We start from the raw sequence: 14792 nt of genomic DNA, 5'->3' as shown, positions 1-14792 counted from the left end.
CACCCCATTTGAAAGTTAAAAACAACGCAGTATCACATGTTTCCGTTTAAATCAATACTTTCTAACACCAATCACTATCATACTTTATCATCTTTTTGTATATAAACACGTTTTTCCTTTGAAGAATCCCCACCAACCATGAATCTTCCTTCTTGCTCCCTTCTTCCTTTTTATTTTCTTACTTGAACACAACCCACTTTAAATTCCATTTTCATATTTCTTGCAAATGATCGAACTTCGTCTGTCTTTCTGTTTCAGTTTGATCCAAACCAAAACCCTTAAACTCATCGTAAATTGTAACTTCTGCTACTATTTCTTTTCTGCTGTATCTCACGTCTAGTTACTGTTCGACAGCCATATCATCTAAGACAGCCATATCATCGAACCCCAACATGAATAGCTACTGCTACAGTGCTATTATTTTTTGTTTTGATCAAGAAATACCATCACAGCCTGCATCATTTTTTTTCTTCTGTTTTTCTATTTTCGAACAACAGCTATTGCTGCATCTGCTTTGTCTGTTTTTGTTCGAACCACATCAAAAGCTGCAGCACTTCTTTTTCTATTTTCAACCTTCATGAGCCACAATTGCTATATTTTTTTCTCTTTTTCTTTTCAATCGGTCGAAAATTATAAACATTACCCACTAGGACGATAAAGATGATGATGTTGCAAACTTTTTATTTGTTTTTGCCGGTTAAGAAGAAGCAAAAGAATTGATACAGTATTAGTGATGACAAATTGACAACGATGATGTTGTTAATGAAGGAAGAAGACGATCGATTTGAGGAAGATGATAAATATGAAGGTGACGGTGCATAGTAATATTGATGATGATGCAAAGGCGATATACATGGCAACAACCTGTAAAGTACTCAAACCCAAATCTCGTCCATTTAGTCATATTTTTTTTGTTGTTCTAGCCTACTGTTACGATCAACCTTGTAAACTGCTACTGGTTTTGATATATATGATGTATGATGATTGGAATTGTTGATGATGATGACGATTTGGTTTATGATGATGATAATACGTATAGGATGATGGTGAGATGATAACTCAGTAAACTGATGATAGTGATGAAAAGAACCGAACTTATTGCTATCCAAATCGATCTGTTTATGTCGGCAGCTTTACACCCATTTGATTTTATTAAAGTTGGGCTTGGGAAACTATTTTTGAGCCGTAAATTATTAGATTATCTAAATGGGTATCTTTACTTGTTAACGGGCTGCTTAATATGAGCTTAAGAAAATTGTTTGGGCTATGATCCAGTCTCCTTTTTATGTTGGGCTGAAAATTGAATGGTATCCAGTTGGGCCAAAATAAAAACGGGTTAAAGATAATGGGGTTAGGAGATATGTCAGAAAGATAGAATTGGAGGAATGGTTTGATTGTTATTTGTGTTAACGAGGGGTTTCGGGTTCGAGTCCGGGCAAGGGCAATTTTTTCTTTTTGGAGCTATTTCTTGTGAGGTAGTATTATTATTATTATTATTATTATTATTATTATTATTATTATTATTATTATTATTATTATTATTATTATTATTATTATTATTATTATTATTATTATTATTATTATTATTATTATTATTATTATTATTATTACTATCAATATAAATTTTATAGTTATTATTATCAGTATTATTTTTATTACTAATAGTATCATTATTTTTTTTAAATTTATCATTTTTGTAAAACTAATATTTTTATTGAAATTAACATTTTTATTAAAAATTATAATTTTATTATCAGAATTATCATGATTTTTATCATAACTAGTATTATTTTTATCATTATTATTATTAGTATTATTAATGTATAAAATAAAGATTTTCTAAATAAAAATATATTTATGACATAAAACATAACTACGTTAATATCAATATTACATATTATTTTAAATAATATTTTAATAAGTAATTATTATATTAAAATTTAATATGATAAGTATTAGTTATATAAAAAAAATATAGATTAAATATAAATTTATCTATATGTCATATAATATAAAAAGTATATTATTAATAATAATATATATATAATTGTTCGATTACTTTTTGGTGTTAATATATATACTTGATATAGGTTCGTGAATCCGAGGCCAACCCTACATTGTTCAGTTCCGTCGTATGCAAATTTTTACTACAAAATATCGTATTGTGAGTTTCATTTGCTCCCTTTTTAAATGCTTTTGCAATATATATTTTTGAGACTGAGAATACATGCGCTGCTTTTATAAATGTTTTACGAATTAGACACAAGTAATTGAAACTACATTCTATGGTTGGATTATCGAATCGAATATCACCCTTTTTAGTCTGGTAATCTAAGAATTAGGGAACAGAAACCCTAATTGATGTGAATCCTAAAGATAGATCGATTGGGTCTAACAAACCCCATCCGGGTTACGGATGCTTTAGTACTTCGATTTTATCATGTCTGATGAGAGTCCCAGAATGATGTGGATATTCTAGAAGCGTTTTGTTAATGTCGATTACCAGGTGTTCACCATATGAATGATTTTTATCTCTATGCAGTTTTTGCGAAATGCCTGATATGAGATGATGTTTATGAAAAATGGAAATAAAAATCTTGTGGTCTATTAAAATTATGGAAATGATCAATTATGATAAACTAATGAACTAACCAACCTTTTGGTTGACACTTTAAAGCATGTTTATTCTCAGGATTGAAAGAAATCTTCCGCTGTGCATTTGCTCAATTTAAAGATATTACTTGGAGTCATTCATGGCATATTTCAAAAGACGTTGCATTCAAGTCATTGAGTTCAGTATAGATTATGATTAAGTAAATGACAGATTAGATCATTTATAGTTGGATATTATGAAATGGTATGCATGCCTGTGAACTTTCGATGTAATGAAAGTTTGTCTTTTAAAACGAATGCAATGTTTTTAAAATGTATCATATAGAGGTCAAATACCTCGCAATTTAATCATATGTTATTGTATTCATTCTTATGGATAAGGACGGGTCTTTACATGTGGTATCAGAGTGGTGGTCTTAGTGAACCAGGTCTGCATTAGTGTGTCTAACTGATAGTTTTTAGGATGCATTAGTGAGTCTGGACTTCGACCTTAGTTGCATGTCAAAAAAAAAAAAAAAATTTGCTTATCATTTCTTATCGGAAATTACCTGCTTATCATTCTTAAGTCTAGACACATCTTACTGCATTGATTGCATGAATAGTGTATAGACAAAATTCATATCTTAGCGTATCTGCTAATCCATATCTTAGCGTATCTGTTACTGTAATCTTTGCCTGACATATTCCGTAAATTCTTCCGTAATCTACGAAATCTTTTATTCTATATATATAGATATTCCATGTAAGTAGAATACCATCCGGTAGCCAGGAATCATTTCATATCGAAAAATCTTTTAATCAATCGTACGAAATGGAACTCTTCACTAGTTCAAGTCCCTCGAATTCCGATATGGAGTTTCACTCAAGCTCCGAAAGTAGTGTGACCGGAATGGACCAACCAATCAGCCATCATCTATTCTGAATGAATTGGGGATGAGTTCGTAGTCTACTTAATCATTGGAGACAAGAATAAGGCGATCCCTTCCATCCACCACATTGCCCTCTTGGCGATGAACCTGAAGCACGTACCGGCGAACCTGTCCGAGACACCATTTTCTCTCTCATTTCCAGAGTGTCTCGTCACGACTACATATTATCTCAAATTCTAGATCTTATTCATCCACTCGTCCGAACCGCCAATCATCCTGGTGTAATAGAAGAAGTCAACGAGCTTCGCCCTCGGGTAATGACTTTGGAGTATATGGTGCAAAGGTTGCAAGCACCAGCAGCAGCACCGGCAGTAACAGTACCACCATCACCATCACCAACAGTACCATCAACAACCACATCTGCACCGCAAACCTCAACTTCACAATCTGTCCCACGAGCATCAACGTCGTACGTACCATAGATACCAAGGAGTACTAATAAGAATCAACGATGAAGTATTGATTCATAACTTCATTGAAGAAAGATTTTGCGGCGATTATGTAATCTCCAAAATCTTAGAGATTATTCTGATTCTGATTACAAATCAGATGAGTGAACAAGAGACAGTAGAGTAGAAACCCTGACCGGAATAGTGCATGATTTACAAGCTAGACTCGTTTTACCAACAACATCAACAGTATCGTCAACATCACCAGCACCGTCAGTACCAACAGCATCTATAATATCACAAGCTTCGCCAGTTCAAGAATCACCGTGAACATCATTACAAATCAACAACGAAGTATTGATTCATAATTTCAATTTCATTGAAGAAATACTTCGTAAAAGTTATGTAATTTCTAAAGTTTTAGGGATTATTCAATTCTAATTTCGACCGTAAATCAAATGAGTTTAATTTAATATTAACTCATTAAATCTATGATACATCTGAAGAAAATATACACTTATATATTTTCATAAAGACTGTAATAAAATTTTTGTACAAAATATTAACTATGAAATTTTTTTAACGGGTAGGTAATACCCGAGATATATATATATATATATATAAATTCACAATTAATATGTTACATTCTTCGAATCTGATCCCTACTCTCACAACAATATACATTCTTTTATAAAAATCAAAACAACCATTCTCATCAAAAATTGATTACATATTCTGATTTTGACGAATCAAAATCCAAGTCAAGATTTAACAGAAGACATCACTCTTAGATTCTTACATCTTTCAAAGCTATACTTTGACTTCAAAACTGTGCTAAAACATCATTTCTATTCATAGAACCCAGAAAATATTTGTATCATTCAAAATCCTAGAACATTATATGTATATTGACGATTACAATCTGTGTCAAACCCTTCGAAATTCCTGAAGACACTTCAAATAATGAACAATCGAGATGATGATCCAACCACATGTTACCCACAGTTATGTACTTGAAAAACTCTTGGAACCAAAGTAAAAGTTTAAACACGTATCCGCGTCAGATTCTTTGGCATTTATTAGTAAAAATAACTTTGCGATTCCTTTTCAAAGTAGCCAGTTTTGTCACAGCTCCAGCAAGTCAACTTCGACTTTTCAGTTGAAACATCTTATTATAACCTCGATATATACGTTGCCCTTTCACCATCGTTACCGGGGAACCGTTTATGTTCCACCAGATTAGCAATAAACTTACCAACAACTCCACTGATCTTTGATTTTTCTGAAAAATCATTATATTTATCAAAACCCCATCATTTATTCATCTGCATCTTGTAACGAGAATTGTCATACGAATCATCGGGAATTAGCAATCAGTATTTTGAAATCTCGTAGCATGTCTACGCCAATAGTTATATGTGTACATTTAACGGACTTACATATTTTGAATGTGAAGTTTCTGAAAAACACCCCAAACTGTGGAATAGTTCTCGAAATGCTGATGAAGCATTAAAAACTATAAATGACATTAACAGTAAAAAGTTTGATGATAAAGAATAGTGTGTTGGCAAAGCTCAGAAAAAGAGAAGGTTTGGAACTGGAAAACAGATTGAGCAAAGTATGAAGGAGGCTGTGGATAAATCACAAAGACTAAACCTACCTTCAAAGAATCCAAATGATTCAGTATCTGCTGAAGTCATTAATGAATACCTTACTCCTTACTCTAAAACCCTTGCGGACAATATTCTTCATCATCCTCTGATCTTAGATATTCTAAGATATCATCGTATCTTTCATTATAAATATCTTCGATGTTTCTGAAGATATCTTCATAACTATTGTTATGCGAAATCATTTACCTCTTCGCGCTATCTATGTTATATCATAAAAGAAACTATTTTAGTTTCTAAATTCTGAAACCTTCGAGTTTAAAGTATGAATGTTTTAGAAGTAGTGTTGGGAACTGAAGCATGAGTTAGTATAATATAATGACACTTGATCAACATGATTATATTACAGTAAGTCAAGCTGAGTTTCTAATGGAACGTGATGATTCACAGACCAAAACGTCATCATGTGCCCTGTACACAACTCTTACATTCTACCTAACCTCTAAACATATCAAGAAATAATATTCTTGATGACTCGGTCTTTTTTGGGGTATTCTGGTAATTTGACAAGTTAAGATCGTGCCATTACAATTTTCTTCTTAGAACATTAACTATGTTCATTCTGAAATTCATATCTATAAATTCTAGACCACTACCTGCGGTGCTTGATAGCAAAAAGAGAAAACAAAAGAATGAAGCTCTGAAAAAAGAAATTGGAGTATAAATCACAGCAAATAGGAGAGAACATTAACTGTGAATGACAATGATTATAGAAGACGGAAATAGGGACTTTGAAATATAAGGGAAAATATAAAGCCCAACGACAACCCAGAAATTATAAACCGTATATATCGATGCATATAGCAATATAAAGACACGGGAGGACTAAAAACACTATAAAACCAAGAGTATAGTAGCAGTAAATAGATTCTTCCGGCAGTAGATGAAAAAGAAGAACGACAGATATGAAAGTGAGGAGTATATCGAAAATCAACACTGGATGGAGCATATTGATGAATACTTAAAATATGAGTTGAGGGAGAAAGAAAAGAAGGGGTGAGTTGTGGAAATAAGGAAACGAAAGGAGTGGATTATAGTGAAATATCCGACAGAGTAAATCGATACAGATTATCGCATTTAACTGAAGAGGATTCAAATTTCCTTAATTTTCGAAGAATCAAATCTTATTACAAAAATTTTCTCCAAATTCCTTGAACTCTGGGAAACCAATCCTATCTACGTCAAAAGATATGACGAATCTACACTTACTCACTTCACTCTTTTGTGAAAACTTCACTCGTACGCTTCACATAAACAATTTGTTTTATCCATATTACTCAATAATAATAAAATTCTATCTACCAACTCATATTCGTCATGAAAACATTCTTATTGTTATCCATGACAACCTCGATCAAATTTCGGGGACGAAATTTCTTTAACGGGTAGGTACTGTGACGACCCGGAAATTTCCGACCAAATTTAAACTTAATCTTTATATGGTTTCGACATGATAAGCAAAGTCTATTAAATTGAATTTCAAAATTTTTGAACTAGTATATGAAATCATTTAACCTACGACCAGTTACGACGATTCACGAACAATTAATTGTAAATAGATATGTGTGCATGTATATATAAATAATAATTCGAAATATAATTTGAAGTATTATATGATGTTGTTATTAAAAATTAATAAAATAAAAATAGGATATTATAATAACTATTATTTAAAATATATCTCTATATATAAATAAAGTAAATTTAAAATAAATATTAAGTGATTGTAACACTCGTTTGATGTTTCGATTGATATTAAGCAAGTTAAATTTAAACTTATATTATTTTAAAATAAATGGTGATCCGAAAATGAGTTATATAAATTATAGACTTATTAATAGTATATTTAGGATCTAATTATTAAATTTTAACACTTTTTATATTTTACCTGAAATCGAGCGCGGACAGTTGAGGAAATTTTTATCTAAATAAAATATAAACAATTAATGGCCGAATTTTATACCATAATGACCGAAATAAATAGAGATGACTAATTTAAAATTTTGGGATTTTTCTAAATTCTTTTATCCGACACTGATTAACCATGGAGCACGATATATCCCCGCTTTAAAACGTCGGCACAAGAAATTAAAAAGGATGGCTGCTAAGTTTTCATTTTCACACGTTTATATTTTTTTATGATTATTATAATATTAAAATTGTTAATTATTACACTAACTTTACAGTTATATATGCAAATTTCACTAATATGATTTGATGAATGAAGCCATCACCTTTAACCCACTTGCAAGTGTAGCTTTCCAATTCTATTTCACCATTTAATCATTCCATTTAATGATATATATATATATATATATATATATATATATATATATATATATATATATATATATATATATATATACACACACACACGCATGCATACAAAATAAAACACTACCACTTGCATCCTACTTCTATTATTCCATCACCAAGACTTATGTACACATAAACAACATACCCCACTTGAAAGTTAAAACCAACGCAGTATCACATGTTTCCATTTAAATCAATACTTTCTAACACCAATCACTATCATACTTTATCATAATTTGTATATATTGAAAGGACCCGTCCTAATCCACCTGGACGACGTCATCAACATTTGGTCTCATTGCGATGATCGACTCCAAGTAATGTCCTTAAAATGAGCAAATGCACAACGGAAGACTTAATTCGTACCTGAGAATAAACATGCTTAAAAGTGTCAACCAAAAGGTTGGTGAGTTCATAGGTTTATCATGATAATCATTTCAATATATTAATAGACCACAAGATTTCCGTTATCATAAACATAATACACTCGCAAGTGTATGTAAAGCATTCTAAGTGGTTGAACACTTGGTAACCATAGTTAACATTTAATCAACGTCGCATATTCCCTTTATTATGAAATATTACTACACCGTACCAAGTGTAGTCACCGAAACGAAGTACTGTGCCCGTTGAATACTGGTCGTCCAGTCCGGTTGGGGTTGTCAGGCCCGATAGATCTATCAACAGGATTCGCGTTTACAATACCCATGTAAATAGTAGTTACCAAGCTACAGGGAAATATGCCAGTGGTACAACTCAACATAGAATATATTTTTAAGTACTTGTGTCTATTTTGTAAACATTTATAAAAGCAGCGCATGTATTCTCAGCCCAAAAATATATATTGCAAAAGCAATTAAAAAGGGAGCAAATGAAACTCACTTTTGCCTTGAAGGTATTTAATTCGACTTGGTCTCCGATAGATATCACGAACCTAACCATATATATAATATATCAACATATTTTCGTTTTAAGTAATCGTTACATATATATATACTTTTAATACTTTTAATATTTTCTTAGTCCGTAGTTAGCCGTCCGATGTTAGTGGTCCACAATTAGTTGCTTAAATAAAATAAATAAAGACCCCATCGTATTCGTATTGATCATAATTAATCTCGACCCATGGTACCATGTTGTTAAATGACGTGTTGCGTACATAAAGTACCGTGTTGTCAAATGACGTGTTGCGTACAATCATGAGGTCTTATGATTAATCTTCTTGTGTTGTTTACGGGTGGTCCTGAAATATATAAAATCAAATCATAAGTAATTATATATAAAATATCATATTAATTAGAAAAGATATGATTAATTTACTTTTTCTCCAAATATTTTCGTAGCTAAACTAGCTTCGGATACCCAATCTTGTTTTAGTCGTAGTTTCTTCATTACAACTCCGTTTTTGTTGGTTGAACTTGCCACTTCCTTGGATCGAGTCAAATTTTAAGAATATGAACTGAAAATACCTTAGTTTGTATTCGAAATCATAGGTTATAGGTCAAACTTTGGTGAAACTTATGAAAGTGATCATTTTCCATCATAAAAACAACATTTAATGATCATTTTTCTAAAAATACTTACACTTTGAGTTAAACCATGAAATTTTTATGTGTTAACATATTCATAAGAAATATTATTTTTCTAGAACATGAACTTCCAATTCAAAGTTCAAGATGGTTTTTAATTATCCAACCCAAAACAGCCCCCGGTTGCACTCCGACGACGTAGATTCAGTTTTTAAGATGTTCTTTGTAAAACCAAGTTATATCTTGTTAAGTTAGCATATCATTATGATATATTACAGGTCTTGAAGTGTTTTAAAAGTCAAGTTAGAAGGATCTATTTAGTTTGCGAACAAGTTTAAAATCATTCAAACTATGTTCTTGTTGTTAAAATTTTATACCACAAAATAAGATAGCTATATGAATATGAATTGAATAAGATTATGAACAAGGTTACTACCTCAAGTTACTTGGACAAAGTTACTGCAAAAGATAAGAAATAATCTTGGAATCAAAGAGTGGTGGAGTTAGATCAAAAGGTTGGAAGTAAACTTCTTCAAATTGGTGGTTATTTTGATATGTTCTTGAAAGAGTTTTCTTATGGTGTTTAAGGCTTGTAATTGAAGCTAAATGATGGGGAAAATGCTTGGAGATGATCAAGTATGAAGTTAGGAGTATTTTGAGAGAGAAATGAGGGTGTAGGTATGAGAAAATGGAGTGAAGAAATGGTGTTCATTTATAAAAACGTTTTTAGTTTATAAAGAAAGAAAAGGATTCCTAATTTTGTTTTCTTACTAATAATTCATACTACTTGACAAATTCTAGTTACATCATATCTAGGGCAGTAATAATGTTGATTAGGATGTTTATTTGATGTGTATATACCAATAGTAAATACGTATAGAAGCTGGGTATGATACGGGTACATATAGCCTAGATATACGTATAGAAATCTTGAGGAAACGGAACGAGAATTCAAATATAGCTATATTTTGTGAATATACTTATATTGTTTTATGTATTTAAGTCCTTAAAAGTGATTAAATACATTATATATACGATACATGTATAAGCATTATAGATTATAAGTATATATATCAAAGAATGTTACGTATAATTATCGTTTTGAAAACTTAAGTTAGTAGTTTTAAAATATACTTATAACTCATTGTCATTAGTATACAATGAGATGTTAAACCATCCTTAGATCATGTTAAATATATATAAATACATATATATACACACAAACGTATAATTATCGTATGTTATATAGTTCGTGATATCATCGGTCATATTGGACGGTCAAACGTTGTGTAAAACTCTTTTCAAAAACACAAGTCTCAACAATTTGGATTGCTTATCATGTTGGTATGGTTTAATTTATGTAAATATTAATCTCATAAGTATAATTTGGTCAGAAAATTCCGGGTCATTACAGTACCTACCCGTTAAAGAAATTTCGTCCCCGAAATTTGATAGAGGTTGTTATGGATAACAATAAGAAGGTTTTCATGACAAATATAAGGTGATAATGAAGTTTTATCATCATTGAGTAATGTAGATAAAACGATTTGATTATGCGAAGAATATAAATGAGACTATCGTAAAAGAGTGAGATGAGTAAAATATATTCGTCTTAACCGATGACGTATTTATGATTGATTTCCGGGATTTAAGGGATTTAAAGAGAATCTTACGTAATAAGATTTGGTTCTTTGGTGATTAAGGAAATCAGGATCTTCTTTGATTATATGCAATAATCTGTTTCGATTGCTATGTCGGATATTTCACTATAAATTCACCCCTTCGTTTCCTTATTTTCCACGACTCACACCTTCTATTCTTTCTCCCTTAATTCTTACTTTAAAGCATTCATCAATATGCTCCATCCAGTCCTGATTCTTGATATACTCCTAACTTTTATATCTGTCATTCTTCTTTTTCATCTACCACCAGAAGAATCTACTTACTTCTACTATACTCTTGTGTTTATAGTGTTTCTAATTCTCCCGTGTCTCTATATTGCTATCTGTATTGATATACACGGTTTGTAATTTCGGGGTTATTATCGAAGTTTATATTCTTCATTATTTTTCGGAGCTTCATGCTTTCGTTTTCTCTTCCCGACTTCGAGTCAAGCGAGTAATGGTCCGGAATTCGTAGATATGAAATTCACAATGAACATAGCTAATGCTCTAAGAAGAAAATGGTAATAGAACGATTTTGATTTGTTAAATTACCAGAATACCCTGGAGAAGACCGAGTCATCCAGAAAAATATTCTCTTGATATGTTTAGAGATTAGATAGAATGTAAGAGTCGTGTAAATGGCACATGATGACGGTACTGTGAATCATCATGCTTCATTAGAAACTCAGCATGACTTACTGTAATATAATGACGTTGATCAAGTGTCATTATATTATACTAATCCATGCTTCAGTTCCCAACACTACTTCAAAACATTCATATTTTAAACTCGAAGGTTTCAGAATTTAGAAACTAACACAGTTTCTTTTATGTTGCAGATATTACGGGGAGATAAATGATTTCAGATAAGAATAGTTGTGAAAATATCGCCAGAAATATGGAGGATATTTATAATAGAACATACGAGAATATCTTAGAATTTCTAATATCAATGGATGATGAAGAAGATTTGTCTGTGAAGGTTTAGAATGAGAAATAAGATGTTTGCTAACGATTTCAGCAGGCACAGAATCATTTGGATTCTTTGAAGGCAAACTTATTCTTTGTGATTTGTCCACGGCTTTCTTCATAGTTTCACATAATCCGCTTTTCGGTACTAAATTTTCTATCGAGCATTCCTAACACTCCTTTCTTTATCATCAAACTTTTGGCCATTAAGATCATCTACAACATGCTGCTTCGTCAGCATTTTTAAAGTTAACTGATCTGGGTCATCGGTTATCAAACCGAGGTAGTTTCAGGAGAATTGTGTTTTTAGAATGATTAATCGCTGATGGTAATATTGTGGAATATAAAAGGTTCCCCAGTAACAATAAAGAGTACGCATATATATCGCGGTTATAATAAAGTTGTTTCAGATGAAAAGTCGGAGTTGACTTGCTGGAGCTGTGACAAAATTAGCTACTTTGGAAAGGGATTGCAAAACGATCTTCGGTAATAACAATGTCAAAGGAACTAGAACAGATACGTGTCAAACGTTTACTCAGTTTCCGAGGGTTTTTCAGGTGCATAACTATATGCATCAATCTTTTCTTCCATAGATGAAGTGCGGTTAGTTTATCCTCTCGATTGAGGTGTTTTTAAGACTCATGATAGATTTGAACGCTGATTGTAATCGTCGAGATACAATGAGGTTTAAGATGAAATCAAGTGGCAATCTTGAAGAAATGTTTAGTTTCATATGTTATAATCAATATTTTAATTCATTTTAATTGTCCAATGTCATTAGTCCACAGTCGATAGTCCACAGTAACAGTCCAATAATTCATATATAGTTTAATATATACTATACGAATTAATTAATACGTGTCGTGACCCGTATACCTCTCAGACTCGATCACAACTCAAACTATATATATTATTGTAGAATCAACCTCAACCCTGTATAGAGAACTCGATCATTACTGCATATAGATTGTCTATGGTGATTCCAAATAATATATATAGATGCGTCGATATGATATGTCAAAACATTGTATACGTGTCCCGATATTTAAAGTGCGTTAAATAATTACAGAAATTAAATGACGATAAATAAAAGTGCGATAATTAAATTGCGATAAATAAACTGCGATAAATAAAATGTAATCAGTTAGCTAGGAACAGTTAGCTGGAACAGTTAGCGTGGATTCTTAACAAAATTTTTCATAGTTAATTTGTTTGTTTCTAACAGATTTTATTTTGTCATATGTTTTCTTCATATGCCACTTGTTGGATTCTGGGAAGTCAAAATCCAAATATGAAATTGAATGAAAATGGTTATTCTGCGGTGAACGGATACGTATATCGGTAGTTGTAAGTAGGATAGTAAATGACTGTTGAATCAGCTTCGACGAATGTACAATGTAACTTATTAAGATGAAATCTAATTATTCCTCGCGTATTACCTACCCGTTAAAAAAAAATTTCACCATTAATATTTTGTACAAAAGAACTTTTAATTACAATCTTTATGAAAACATATATACATATATATTTTCTTCAGATGAAATCATGAATTTAATGAGTTAATATGATATTAATCTCATTTGCTTTTCGGTTTAAGCTAGAATAAGAAATCTCTAAAACTTTTTGAAACCACATATTCTTCGCAGAATATCAATGAAGTTATGGATCAATACTTCATCGTTCATTATTGTTGGTACTCCTTGGTATCTATGGTGCGTATGATGTTGGTGTTTGTGGGACAGATTATGATGTCGAGACGTGTGATGCGGATGTTGTTTGTTAGTGGTGATGATGGTATTGTTGATGTTATTGATGGTGGTGCTGATTATGCTACTGGTGCTGCTGCTGGTGTTTGCAACCTTCGCACCATGTTCTCCAAAGCCGTCACGCGAGCAATAAGTTCGTTAACTTCTGCTAGTACACCGGGATGATTGGCGGTTGGAGCGAGCGAATGAACAAGATTTGTAATATGGGATAGTATATAATCGTGACGAGATACTCTAGAAATGAGAGAGAAAATGGTGTTTCGAATAGGTTCGCCGGTAAGTGCTTCAGGTTCATCGCCAAGAGGGCAATTTGGTGGATGGAATGGATCACCTTCTTCTTGTCTCCAGTGATTTAGTATATTACGAACCCATCCCCAATTCATCCAGAATAGATGATGGGAAATTGGTTGATCCATTTCGGTGACGCTGCTTTCGGAGCCCGAATGGAAATCCATATCGGCATAACTGTCGGAATCTGAAGAATTCGAACTAGATGCGGAATCCATCTTGTATAATGAGAAAAATGAATTTTTGGTATGGAATAGATTATAGGAGTTAGATTTGGTACTCTTCAATACATAATTTACATATGTATATATAATACCAAAATCCCATAAATTACGGAGAATCATTGAAAAGATATCAGTCAAAGTTCGCAATAACAGATATGCTAAGATAAGAATTCGTCTATACACTATCAATGCAGTAAATGCAGTAACACGTGTCTAAACTTATGAATGATAAGCAGGTAATTTCCTAAGGATGATAAGCAGATGATTTCCGACTAGAAATGATAAGCAAAACTTTTGACATGTAGACACGGTCGAAGTCCAGACTCATTAATGCATCCTAACAGCTACTAGTTAGACACACTAATGCAAGACCTAGTTCGCTACGACCACCGCTCTGATACCAATTAAAGGACCCGTCCTAATCCACCTGGACGA

The sequence above is a fragment of the Rutidosis leptorrhynchoides genome, chromosome 3 (genome assembly GCF_046630445.1).
Source record: "Rutidosis leptorrhynchoides isolate AG116_Rl617_1_P2 chromosome 3, CSIRO_AGI_Rlap_v1, whole genome shotgun sequence".
Lineage (NCBI taxonomy): Eukaryota > Viridiplantae > Streptophyta > Magnoliopsida > Asterales > Asteraceae > Rutidosis > Rutidosis leptorrhynchoides.
This window is presented reverse-complemented; position numbering follows the sequence as displayed.